Raw genomic sequence first — 13,255 nt, 5'->3', positions numbered from 1 at the left:
TGCCACACTTCAAGCACAAGAGGCACATTGTCACCATTCCTTCAGAGGGAAGGCGGGGGGAACACAGGGGTGGGGAAACACCGTTCCCTGCCCGCACCTCCGTCTCTATAAATCAAGTGGAGTTGGACGGCTCCCCGGTCAAGTATGAGCATTTGAGCTGTGATGTGAAGTCATTTCAGTAATGCGCGCTCAGGAATGCACCTTATCTGATTTCCATCCCATAGTTTCTTTTCCCAGTTGTGCAAATGGAGGCTCTGTGTCCTCCTCAGTCCCACTGGAGAGCGTGGGCACAGTGCGAGTATCTACACTGGGGTCAGCATGGGGACCCTTCCCCATGTAGCCAATGGCATTCGGATGCTAAACAGCTGGACAGAAGACATAAAAATGGCCCTAGGAGCTAAAATATTCATGTATATGGATAGATTCCCTTCTGGATTATTGTGGAGGGGGGGAGCGTTCCATACTGGATTTCTTTTGAAAAAGAGCTTTTCCTCCACTAGAACAGGAGGGGGCTGGTGGCCTGGGGAAGCACGTCTGGAATGTGACAAGCCTGTTCTCCTGCTTGTTTGTGTAAACGAGTTGGGTCTATTCCCTTCATCTCCAAGTGCAGCCTCCTTGCAAAACAAATTTACTTTGAGAGCACGTGGATGCCAGCACAGGGGAGACACAGGCTGGCAATAATAGTATGATGATAAGAATAATTAATAATATAAATCATTAAGAATAAATAACATCTCTATTATTTATTTATTCAATTAATCCAGAAGCGATGAGCGGTGAACAAGCTCACCATCCAACACTTCCCACCTTCATGTCCATAGTTCTTCTTGCCTTTCTCTATGAGACCATCTGGGTGTTTCCAGTTGGGAATTTCTTGATAAGATTCAGGTTGGATATTAGGAAGAATTTCTTAGAAAGAGTGGTGATGCATTGGCACAGGATGCCCAGGGAGGTGGTGGGGTCACCCACTTTGGAGGTGTTCAAGAACGATGGAGATGTGGCACTGACAGATGCGGTCAGTGGTGTTGGTGATGATGGGTTGACAGTTGGACTTGGGGATCCCAGTGACCAAGGAAAATCACAATGTCTGCCATTGCCATCCTCAGTTATAGCAGTTATTGACAGCAGTTTCTCAGTAATCACGATAATGGTGATGATGATAATGATTTGTGGATGTTTACAACAGCCCTGACAATGTCACTCTCCCAGGTGGTGACCAAAGATCCCCATACACCCAAAGACCATCTCCTGAGTGTGACAGACAAAACCCATGTGCATCCTCAATGTCTTGCCTTGCTATCACGAGAGGCAGCCAGCTCCATTTCCCCTCCTTTCCCCATGACACCTGGCTGTCAAACTGCTTTGTTGCTGCTGGGCAGGCTGGCATGCAGCTTTGGCATCCCCTTATCAACATCCTCTCAAGCAGAATATTAGATGAAGTTGTGCAGGTGAAGACAGACATGTTGAAAAGCAGCTTCTGTCTCCAAACGGTGCAAGGTTGTGTAATTATCTTATGCTTACAGGTACCAATGCAGCCAATGACAGCTTACTTGTAACAGTTCAGTTAGTACCCCCATCTCTTGTACTCAAATCTCATGGACAGCCTAGAGGCATTATCTATGGCCAGGTTCACCCTGTCAACTGGAAAAGAGTAAATTTAGATTAGATATTAGAAAGAAATTCTTTGCTGTGAGGGTGGTGACACACTGGAACAGGTTGCCCAGTGAGGCTGTGGATGTGGGAGATCTGCTATAGCCCTGGTGTCTTGCTTCAGGGTGCGTTGGGGGTTCCCATTGACCTAAAGGCCTGTTTTGACTTGGTTTATGCCTTGTCTTGATCCCCATGGGACTGCTGGACCTGCTTAGCTTGATCTCATTTTTTCCTTTGGCTTCTTATATGTGCACTGTCTGAGGGGAGATAAACTGCACAACTTCTGCTTTTTGAAAAGAAATGAGGGCAGCTTTGGCAACTTGTGGAAGTAAATGACAATTAAGCTTATAATGAGATGAAACATATAAGGAAAAGCTATTCTGATTGGATCTGTTGTCATTGTAAGCCCCAAACCTCCTCTTCTTCTTTACCTCATAAACAAATGCTTACAATTAGAAAATAAAAATAGTTCCTACTGTCATCTTTGGCAAAGATGATGCTGTTGGCTCTTCTGGCTTTGCATCCTTCTCCCTGTATTCTCTGTGCCAATGGAAGTGGAGCAGAGGTTGATTCAGCTGTACCTGGATGCCTTCCTGCATCCTGACAACTCCCAAGACATCAAACCTACTTTGTTGCACACTGAGGTGTGGGTGGAAGGATCTCCTGAACCTGGGAGATGTGTGTGCCCTGAAAGAGGGACAGGTTCTCATCCCACCCCATCCTTCTCATCTTACTCCCACCCCATCCTTCTCATCTTACTCCCCTGTATTGACCTAGACTGCATTGAGGGTTGAGAAACCAACATTTCCAAACCAAAAGTGTGGCCATACATTCAGTTCTTTCATCTTCTTACCCTTCAATAGGGAGAAACAATCCCTCTCCCTGGCCATGGTCAGCAGGGAATGGCACCAAGGCACTTCTCCAAGGCAACTTGTTTCACCCAATCTCTGAATTCCCTCCTGGAGATGCTTCCTTCTTGGATAACCACACTCCCAACAGATGTGGTCCTTTAAGCCCCTGCTTTACATGGGACTGACTGGACTTCATGATCCTTAAAGGTCTCTTCCAGCCCAAACTGTTCCATGATTCTCTGATTCTGGGTCAAGCAGTCAGATCCAGCACTTGCCCCTCTCCAATGGAATTTTGCCTGTCAGCCGAGGCCTCTCCAATCCCCAGATGTGGTGTTAAATGCTCTGAAGCGTGTCAGGCTTCCAGTTCCATGTCGGGACACGTTGGAGGCATTAAGCTCCGAATGCCACGTGAAGATCAGGAACATTTTTGTGGCAAGCTGCCATCTTTCCCCATATCGTTTACCCCTGAGTGACAAACCCTGGCTCTGAAATGCCTCTAATGCTTTGCGGTGCTGTGGCTTCTCTCATGCAATGGTCTCTGAGCGCAGTGCAGACATTATCTAATTACGTCCCTCCCTGAAGCAAAATGAGGCAATTCCTGCCATTTTCAGCATGCTTGCGTTGCGTCACATGGAGCCAACCCAGGCAGATTATCCCCAGTGCTGGTGATACTTGAGTCTGCCGCTCTGCTTTGCCTCCTCAAGTGACAAGTAGAAAGGAAACAATGGATTCACGGATCATATATGCCTGCCTGCATGCATGCATGCTTGAGCAACTGCAACCAGTTTGAAAGCAAGGAAGAGTTTTTCAATGCATCTTTGCTCAGGAACTCATTTCACTAAGGCAAATCTTCTTCAAATTGCATTCACTGAGTCAGAGAATCACAGAAGAGAATCACTGGAAGAGACCTCTGGAGATCACCAAGTCCAGTCCTCTGCTAAAGCATGTTCCCTATAGTAGGTTGCATGGGAAAGTGTCAATATAGTGAGGTTTAATCTCATCATCTCCACTGGTGTCAGTGGGAGCCCAAGAAGACATCTATGTAGGCACAATTTGGATGTCTTAATTTGCCTGCTGACTTTGATTCCTAACATTAGGTAGGATCCATCCCACCACAGCTGTGATGAACAGCAGCGGGACCACACTCCAGGCATCCACCAGAGTGTCTGTGTCCATTTTCTTTATGCACAGAGACAGATCCCAGCTACATGGGATCTGCACAGGGTGGGAAATACTACACTGTTGTGTGGTCTGGGGTTATTTTTCACCAACTCAGTGGGCAAAGCTCTCAACTTAAAACCAGGAGTCGAATTTTCCTTCCTTTTCTTCTTTTCCCTGCCACTCTTTGGCCAAAGCACTCAGGTCATTTACTGATGCAGAGCAGATGGATTAAGTCAATGATTTAATGCCACTTGAGTGCCAAGAAGTAAGTATTCAGTGATGAAAAAAATATGAACATGCCAGTGAATCCAGCACTAAGTACAACTTAAAGTCTTATAGCATCTTGCTTGATACTCACGGGGCCAGCCAGGTTCCTGTTCCCTTGGTAGGATCCCCCATAAAGATGAGGACAGTCTTTACTTTCCATCCCTTTCTTAGTTTCCACTCCTTTCGGGGGGGAGAGCAGGGTGCATGGGCATTTTCCAGCTTGAATAAGAAATAATGATGCTAGACAGTACAAAAACACTGCAAAAAATGATTAACGCTCTCTCTGTTTCTGCAAGAAAAGGTTGATCTAGTCCATAGCAGAAATATTGCAGTAGGCTCTTCTGATGGGGACCTCAGGACGAGCATCTCCCAAAACAAATTCATGTGAGATCAGCTTCCCTTTGGAGAAACCAGTGTGGCAGGCCTTGAAAAGGGGGCACTACAGATTCAAAGCTGAGTGGGAGAAAAGGTCCAGGCAGCCCCGTGCTGCTATGAGATGGAGAGCATTGGGTGACTGAAGGTGATAGCTACTAATAAAAGTATCACAACACCAGGGGGAAAAAAAAGCAACCCAAAGAGGAAAGGAAAATAAATGGTGTGTCGAGTTCCCAGCTTGCTCTTGGCACGTTTCTCTTTGGCAGTGTATCTCGTGTGCTATTTGTTCTTTTTGGGGAGAGTCCCTCACAGAGCAGTTGAGCGCCCTTCATGGTCAGGACTGTAATTAGCCACTCGTCTCTCCCTGCAGGCATCTGGATGGGCTTCCCCAGCACGTTGTATATCCATGGGTAGGGTACACAGGGGAGGCTGGCAGACTCTAGGCTTCACAGGGGGGAGAATTTGCGTCAGCTTAATCAGAGGTAACGGAGTTGGCCCATCTCCTTTCCTCCTTTTATTTTTTTGTTTGCTTTTTTGTTTTGCTTCGTGACAGGTTGCTGAATGCATGAAGCGATGTGAGTTGGTTTGGTGTCATTAATCTGTTTAAAAACATAGATCTGGTGTTTGCACGTTTCCCCTCCATCTCTCTTGACAGACTGTTGGCTCTCTGCTCCAGGAATCTTGCTAGCCAGCAAACTCCCTCTGCTGGCACCAGAGCCTCCTATTTTCTCCCAGCTGTGAATATACAATATAATCCAGCTTTCCCCAGCAGCACTGTTGTCTTCACAGGAACAGCTCTGTGCAGTGATTTTATACAGTTGTTGCAGGGCATGAACAACCTGGGGAGGCTGAAAGATCCCATCCCTAAAAAGGCAGTAGGTGATGGGCTACTCAACATGGGCAAGCCACTGGGAGCAGGGCTCTGCCAAGTGGCCACTCTTGGCTTGGTGACACCATTGTGGTTCCCTGGTTGCTCTTAATTTCCCAGCAAGGACACAGGTCATGCACAACAAGTCTGGGTGCACTTATTCACAAGGCAAATTATTACCAGGATCGAGTAACGGGAACTGGCATCTACCCAAAGGGGAATGAGAGAGACTTTCTGGACAGATTCTGCCCTGTCTAGTGCTGGGATCTTATCAGGGCCGGACTATGCTGAGGAAGGATGTTTATCCATTCAGACACTTTTTGTTGAAGAGATTTGTCCTCCACCAACAAAAAACCCCATACTCGTGTGGAGAGCTTCCTCTGTGCTGTGGCAAATGTACTTGACAGCGTGTACCTAAGCCTGGCTCTGAAAGCAGCCACTGTACTAAAGTGTTTGCTTGGCTTCAGAAATGTTGAGAGAGGGAATTTCTCTTTAGGAAGCTTGAAAATGTTGGTTCTGAGCTCACTCTGTGCTTGTTCCAAAGCCTCTTGAAGTCAATGCAATGCTATTGTGGGTTTTGAGTCAGGGTCCAAGCCCATAGACTCATATCTGAGCAGGAAAAGAAGTGATAGTGGATATCTCTGAATGAAGAGAGCTATTGTTTCTGAAGTCCCACACTGAAATGCAATGGGGAAATGGAGAGCTGATGCTTCTGCCCCACTCCATGCACTGGAAATGTTATCTTCTGCATGTCCATCTATAGTGATACCCAGTTAGCACTGAAGCCTGCTGAAACCGTATTCTCTGTTCTACAGGGCTAACGTCCATCCACAAAGAGATACTTTTCAATAATTCTGACATTACAGATGATACAGATTCTGACATGCAGATGTTTTATCCACCTCTACAAAGCTTCAGAAGTTTGTATTCAAAGTGATGAATGTGCTTTTCCTCTCAGGCAATGCAGGAATGTGAAGCTGGTGTAGAGAATTGGGTGCCAACACTCAACCAAGGTGACCCTTAGGTCTCATGGAAAAGACAGGAGCAGGTGGCATCATCCAGAAGAGCATGGGAAAGACTTGGTCTGAATACAAAATAGCTGTCAAATCAAAATTGCTCAAATGAAAGGGTATCACAGAATCACAGAATGACCCGGGTTGGAAGGGACCTCAAGGATCATGTAGTTCCAACCCCCCTGCCTGGCAGGGCCACCAAACATACACCTTTACTAGATCAGGTTGCCCAGAGCCCTGTCCAACCTGGTCTTGAACACCTCCAAGGATGGGGCAAACACCTCCAAGGATGGGGCAGATCCTGCCCCAAGGATGGGGAAGGGTAGATCCACCTCAGCAGCTGGCATCTCTCCTGTGTGTGCTGTGCATCAGACTGCCACTGCAACTCACGTTGGGCATCTCACTGTGATTTCCTTTCTACTGTTTGAACACCCTCACAAATAAAAAAGCTTATTCTTACATTTAATGGAATCTATTAATTATATTATGTTGAAGACCCACCAGGATCTTTGAGCTCAGCCTCATTTTCAGTGCTCCTTCATAGTCTGCTTCTCAAAGGTCTGCATTAAAGTCTAAACAAACACCCCAGATCTCTGGAGATAGTGTGCAGACCTGACCCTGCCCAATGGATGGTCCCACCCAACCTACCCCTACAGATGGGAATCGTAGAATCATAGAATGGCCTGGGATGAAAAGGACCACAATGCTCATCCAGCTCCAACCCCCTGCTGTGTGCAGGGTCACCAACCAGCAGCCCAGGCTGCCCAGAGCCACATCCAGCCTGGCCTTGAATGCCTGCAGGGATGGGGCATCCACAGCCTCCTTGGGCAACCTGTTCTAGTGCATCACCACCCTCTGGGGGAAAATCTTCCTCCTAAGATCCAACCTAAACCTCTCCTTTCTTAGTTTAAAAGCATTTCTCCTTGTCCTATTGCTATCCACCTTCATTGCAGTGAATAAGATAAACCACCTTCCAAGCACCGTCCAAACATCTCACCGACACATACTGCATCTAATTTGTGTGGTGATATATGGCCTGAAACAGGCTTCCTAACATGGATAAGGATATGGGTGCTCACCTAATGACTCCCTGCCACCCCCTGGGCTGCAGGATTTAGCCCCATGAGGCAGAGGGCCATGCAGTGAGCTGACAATGGGCTTCTTGTTGGGCTGAGGTGTTCAGCAGGACCCCGAGGTAAAGGGGAGACTCCCTTTTACTGCTTCTTGCTTAATAACAGGTTTGAGGATATTAATTACCTTCATTAATGCTGGCCAAACCTGTTTGGCTTGGAGCTGGGAGTTGGTGGGGACCAGCTCTCTCAGCTCTTTTCTGCTCTCAGGTCTCATGATGTTCCCCAAACAGTGAGGTCTGTCCTGTTTCAAATGTAATTAAAAGGCTTTTGAGAGGCTTTTAGACCCTGCAGCTTTCCAAGCAAGGAGCCTTCTTCTTCTGAGAGCAACTGCTTTGCACCAACAAGAAATGTGCCTTTCTCTTACTTCCATCCCCCAAACAAGAACAGATGATTTTAGCAATGCAGAGAGGCATTGGGCACTTTCTCAGCCTCTGGCTCAAGGCTGTCCTTAGAAGACTTGCGATTGCAAAAGATCTCATTCTAGGGATTATAAATTCTCTTTGGGAACATGGAGGATGGGTCTGTAGGTGAACAACAGGGCCCAGCCACGAGGCCGGCAGCACAGGTCAAGTTTCCTGCCTCAGTTTCCCAGCTGTGAAATGAACCATGTCTTGTCCAGTCATCACTTTTACTGGAACACAGGTAAGTATTACTGCCAGTAATATTTAGCTTGGGCCTGGGGTATCACAAGCAGTAAAGTTTGCTGACTCAGTTGTTCAAAACTTTCCCAGACAAGTGACTTTTGGGGGAATTCCATGCCAGTGCAAGGTGGGTGAGGCATTGGTTTTGGACAGGTGCGTGTCTTCCCTCCTGGTTTCCTTGTCCATCTCTCTCCCATTACTGATGGTGTTTGCTGATGACCCATTGTCATGATTCACCCTTCTTTTTCCTTCTGCTGAGCTCACCTCAGATTGACCTCTGAACAATGACTTATGCACTTACTGGTCACTCTCCCATGGCTGTGGTTCAACCTGTCATTTCTCTTACTGGAAACCTTGGGCTGCCCATGGAAACACTGTCCATGCCTCCCAAGCATAGTCCTCCCATGAGTGGATGGCATGTCAGTGCAGTCCCTAATGTCCTCCATAGCCCTGAGGGATGACGACATCCACACCAGACTCATTATGTTCAAATAACAACCATTGCTCTTTCTCTATGTCCTTTACTATTCTACCTGTACTCCTCAGCTCCAAAGCCTCCATCTCATCTTGAGAAAGCACAGGGACAAGCTGTGGGTCACCCTTCTTTATGAGGTGTAACAGAGGACATCAACCAGATGAAGGCATCCATCCAGTGACTGTACAGTGAGTCTGAAGGTGTTCATGGAACATCTTGGGTAGGTCTGATTCCTTGTAGAGTTGGCTTTGGGTCATTCTGCATGCTTAGAGTTGACTTTGTGTCAGTGCTGCCAGGATCTAAGGGATAGATAAGGCTGGGTTTATACAGGAGCCTACAGACACCCAGCACATCCATCCTCCTCTCTCTTCCATAGAACTCCTTCTGGAGAGGGTTCAGCAATGCTGGGGTACCCACAACAGTGGCATGGGCACTGGGGCTGGACTGGTGCAGTGTCTGTTATCACACTTACTCTTTTCCCCTTCACTACAAAGATAAGATTGTCTCTTTTGGTGGAACATTCTGTTGTCTATAAAACGTAGATAGAAAATATGCAGTCACAGGCTGTACAGATTGGAGACTCCCTTGGTGTCCTTTCCAGACCTGCCTTAATTATTCCAGTGATTTCACTTCCTGCAGGGTCTCATTTTTGCATGAGGGCTGTTCTCTGGAAACTCTGGAAATGTGACATTACAGCCCAAGATGAAGATTGATATCCATGTCTGTGAGAGATGCTAAAGAATGCTGTACTGTTTTCATTGACAACTTGTGTGCAGTGGTGTAATGATAAAACCGCCTAATGATAAACTCCTCTTCAGTGACATAAACCCATCCCATTGCCTAACAGCTCCCTTCCTACCTTTGCTCTTTGGTGTTCCCTAAAGCTGGGATGCAGACACAGCCCCAGGCTGTGTAAGGACAACAGTCTACCAGGCTCCTCCACGGTGAGAAGCTGAAAGTGGGATTTGGGGATCCTTCCTGGAGATCTTTTCCAACCTTAACAGTTCTCTGCTTCTGTGAGTGGGCATGGTGGTGATAGCTGACAGCTGGATGTGATGACTTTTGGAGGTCTTTTCCAGCCTTGTCCCTGGTTCCTGTTCTAGCAACATCTCTGACCTCCTCCAGGAAACATCTCCTGTGCTTTGGCTCACCCCAAGAGTAAAAAAAAAATGTTTAAAGCATCTCATCTTGTGACCTTTCTATAACTATTCGAATGAGTGTATTGACTTGTTCTGTGAATTATAAACTCCATTAACCCTTTAGTGACTCCTCCACGCTTGATGAGAATGGCTCTGATACAGGAGTTACCTAACGTGCCAAAATCTCTTCAAGCTCATAGGAATGAGCAGCTTAATCCTTCCTGTAGCTCTGGTTCAAAATACCCATTTCACTAACAAAAACCAACAGCTTCTGGCTAGAAATCCAGAATCAGCAGCTTCACCACCCAGCAGCACTGTAACCTGCTTTTACAAATGCTCCCATAGCTTTCAGTAATAAGAAATAAACGCACTGTGTCTTTAATTTTGCCCTGTGAAGGTTTTCTTCTTAACAAAAAAAAAAACAACAAAAAACCAACACAAAAGCCCAAACCGACTGCACTCCAGCAAACACCTGTACTGCCACTGAAAGGCCTTTTGCTAATATATTTTTCCCGCTGTTCTTGATCACACCTGTCTAGCTTTGGGCAAAATAAAATATTCACATAGCTGCCAGGAGTGAAGTTCTTTCCTGGCTTGAGCTACTGTGCGTAAAGATCTCCAAAGAAATGTCAGATCGCTTTATTGAATCCTACTGAAAACTTGTTTGACAGTAGCGTGCAGAAAGGATCAGGACCTCTCTGTGATTGCCAGTGAGTTGAAAAGAACACTTGTTTTGAAGGCTTAATTAATTTATTTATTTTTGTCTGTTAGGAGGGGGAATGGTTTTATTTTTATGATGATGAAGGAAGGTTCTCCTGTGAAGAAAGGTTGAGGGAACTGGGCTTGTTTAGCTTGGAGAAGAGAAAGCTCTGGGGAGACCTCGTTGTGGCCTTCCAGTACTTGAAGGGAGCTTTTAAACAGGAGGGGGAATGGCTGTTTGTGAGGGTGGGCAGTGATAGGACATGGGGGAATGGTTTTAAACTGAGACAGGGGAGGTTTAGGTTGGATTTTAGGAGGAAGTTTTTCACCCCGAGGGTGGTGATGCACTGGAACAGGTTGCCCAAGGAGGCTGTGGATGCCCCATCCCTGCAGGCATTCAAGGCCAGGCTGGATGTGGCTCTGGGCAGCCTGGGCTGCTGGTTGCTGACCCTGCACACAGCAGGATGTTGGAATGGGATGGGCATTATGGGCCTTTGCAAGCCAGGCCATTCTATGAGTCTATAATATTTGCACTGCAAACTCCACATTGAGAGCTCCCTGTGCACACTGTGTGTCCATTTCCATAGGTGCATGAACTCAAGCTGCACACACGAGGAGGGCTGGAGCTACAGCTGGATTGCAGCCACCCCTGGGAAGGGCCAGCCAGCAGCACGGGCCAGGACGCAGATTAATATGCAATTTTTCAGGTGCTCTAATCTTTACATGGGAGTAAAAAGCACCTTTATGCAGCAGGCTTCTGCCTCATGCAGGTCATAACCCTATGGGTTATAGACAATTCCACCCTCTGCATACCATGTCTTACAGCTCCGGCTGTTTCCTGTGAGTGGAAACAAATGCCTATTGTAGTGCAGAAAATAATTAGGAGCAGGTGAAAGCATATTTTTAATGATCCTCTGACCAAACTGATATTTAATTTAAAATAGGAACATTTTCCTCTACGCATCTTTGCCTGTTGCTCCCAGATGTTAATGATGGTTTGTCAGTCCTGCGTCTGCTGTGTGAAGTACATGCTCCATAGAATGAGACCTAGTGCTAACCTTTGCCATGGGATCTTGGGGGTGATTCTTCAATAATTCCATCATTTTGAAAGGAGTAACTTGGAATTCCTGCTATGACCAAATTACTGCCTTTGGGTTGGGGGATGCAGCTGTAGAGGCACTGGAACCTCATTTCTATTTGAGCTTCCATTCTTCTGTGGTCATTTCCCTGCTGAATACCATGAGACTTTTGGGAAAACTAAAGACATCAGATGTAGCTGTTCAGAAAATGCAGAGAGGAATCTTGTCCTTGGTTTGAACCGAAGTCCATCCAGCTGCTGAGGGAGTTGGCTGTTGTAGTTGTTAAGTCAATCTCAATGACATGTGAATGATGTTAAGTCAATCTCAATGATCTCCTGATGGTCAGGAGAAGTCTGATGACTGGGGAAAAGGCAATGTCACATCTGTTTATAAGAAGGATAGTTGGATTAGTTGACCAGTGTTGGATTAGTTGGATTAGTGAGAATTAGTGAGAATTGATTAGAAATCCAACACAAACTCCCCCCCACCATGCTAGGGACAAAAGGGTGGTTGGCATCTATGCCATTCTTTTTGGAGCTGCAACTAGGGAAGGAGCAATGGACAATTTTCCTGATGGTTGAAAACCTGGAGCTGGAGGTAACATCAGCCCAAGTAGTTGTTAGTTCGTTCAGGAGGTACCTCCACCAACAGGAGCTGCTAGGATTAATTACTTGGCTGGTAGAGCTTTCCAAAGAGACCTCCTCTCTCACAGCATTTGTGTCTGCTGGATCTCATCCATAAACATCTTCATTAACACAGCTGTTAACCCAGGGATGTGCCAGTGCATGCAGAATCTGATGCTGACATGCCCTGGTGTGCTCATGCCGGTGAAGCTCTGCTCCATACAAACTCATGCAAAGCCTGCTGTTATGTCAGCCCAGTGGAAACACTCTCTTGGCTTCTTGCTGTGCCCTCACATCTGCCCATGCATGCATGCCTACCTATGCCCATGCATGCACATGGCTATGGATGCTGTTCTTATGTTAGAGACTCTCCACTGAGACCCCAGCAAATCTAGAGGTCCAGGCTTGGGAGGGGGTAACAAGGAAACCAGGGTAGTGGGTATTTTTTTTGTCTACACTAGGGTAGAGTCTATGCTCAAACCTCTTTTACCTTATGAAAGCTCATAATCACCACCCCATAAAGGGGAACAGACCTCTTTGGTTGCAAGTCAGAGCTGGGGAAGCCCTAATTGCTCATTAGGTTGCAGTGTCCCTTTCTCCCCATAGCTCTAAGTAAAACTGGGTGCAAACAGGGTCCAAACATGGGATGAGAACACACATGTCCATTCTTAGTGGTGAATAAACTCAGGGGGTTCTCAAGCTGGATCTACAGGTTGCTCTGTGAAGGTGACAATGTGCTCGGGTCTCCAAAATACTTCTTATATGATGCTGCACAGAAGACTCAGTCTCTGTTTATGTTAGTTCCCCATCAGCAAATCTTCACCATTCTGCACTTTAGACAGAGAATTGTTCTGTCAATGCGATAAAGGGGCAATGGCCTATTCTGCACATTGCCAGCACCATGTCATCTCCTGACAGCAAACTCTGAGGCTATGGAGCTTCACCACTCAGTAATCACTGCTAAATGAGCAAAGGGGCAGGAAGGCCGCTGAACTCATAACAGGCATGTTTAAATCAAGCAAAGAAAAATCAGAGGCCAAAAATTAAGGCGCTTTGATCCTTGATTTTATGTCAAGAGAGACGAAAGAAGAACACTAAGTCTTTTTACTTTTTACCAGCTGCTGCTTGAAACAAAATAATTGGATAATTAAAAGGCCCTGCCTTATGTCAATTTTATTTAGGTGCCTTGATCCACTGATGGAATGTGTCATTGATAGAAGGTTTAAGAGCTCATTAGAAAAATCCCTGAGATAAACCCTGGGCTCAGCCCCTTCAAAGGGC

At 46.4% G+C, this 13,255-nt stretch overlaps 1 long non-coding RNA gene across 7 annotated transcripts in view; it reads left to right on the top strand.

Annotated features, from left to right (window-relative positions):
* The first annotated feature begins 8,378 nt into the window (after nucleotides 1-8,378).
* The window catches only part of LOC146762189 (uncharacterized), a 40,750-nt gene continuing 35,873 nt past the window's right edge, over nucleotides 8,379-13,255 (top strand). For all 7 annotated transcript variants that reach the window (XR_014943265.1, XR_014943262.1, XR_014943261.1 and 4 more), the window contains exon 1: nucleotides 8,379-8,654. This is a non-coding gene — a long non-coding RNA (uncharacterized LOC146762189). The remainder of the gene's footprint in view (nucleotides 8,655-13,255) is intronic.

The sequence above is a fragment of the Coturnix japonica genome, chromosome 2, assembly GCF_054131305.1.
Source record: "Coturnix japonica strain WE chromosome 2, WE-NBRP24, whole genome shotgun sequence".
In the NCBI taxonomy this organism is placed as follows: Eukaryota; Metazoa; Chordata; class Aves; order Galliformes; family Phasianidae; genus Coturnix; species Coturnix japonica.
This window is presented reverse-complemented; position numbering and strand designations above follow the sequence as displayed.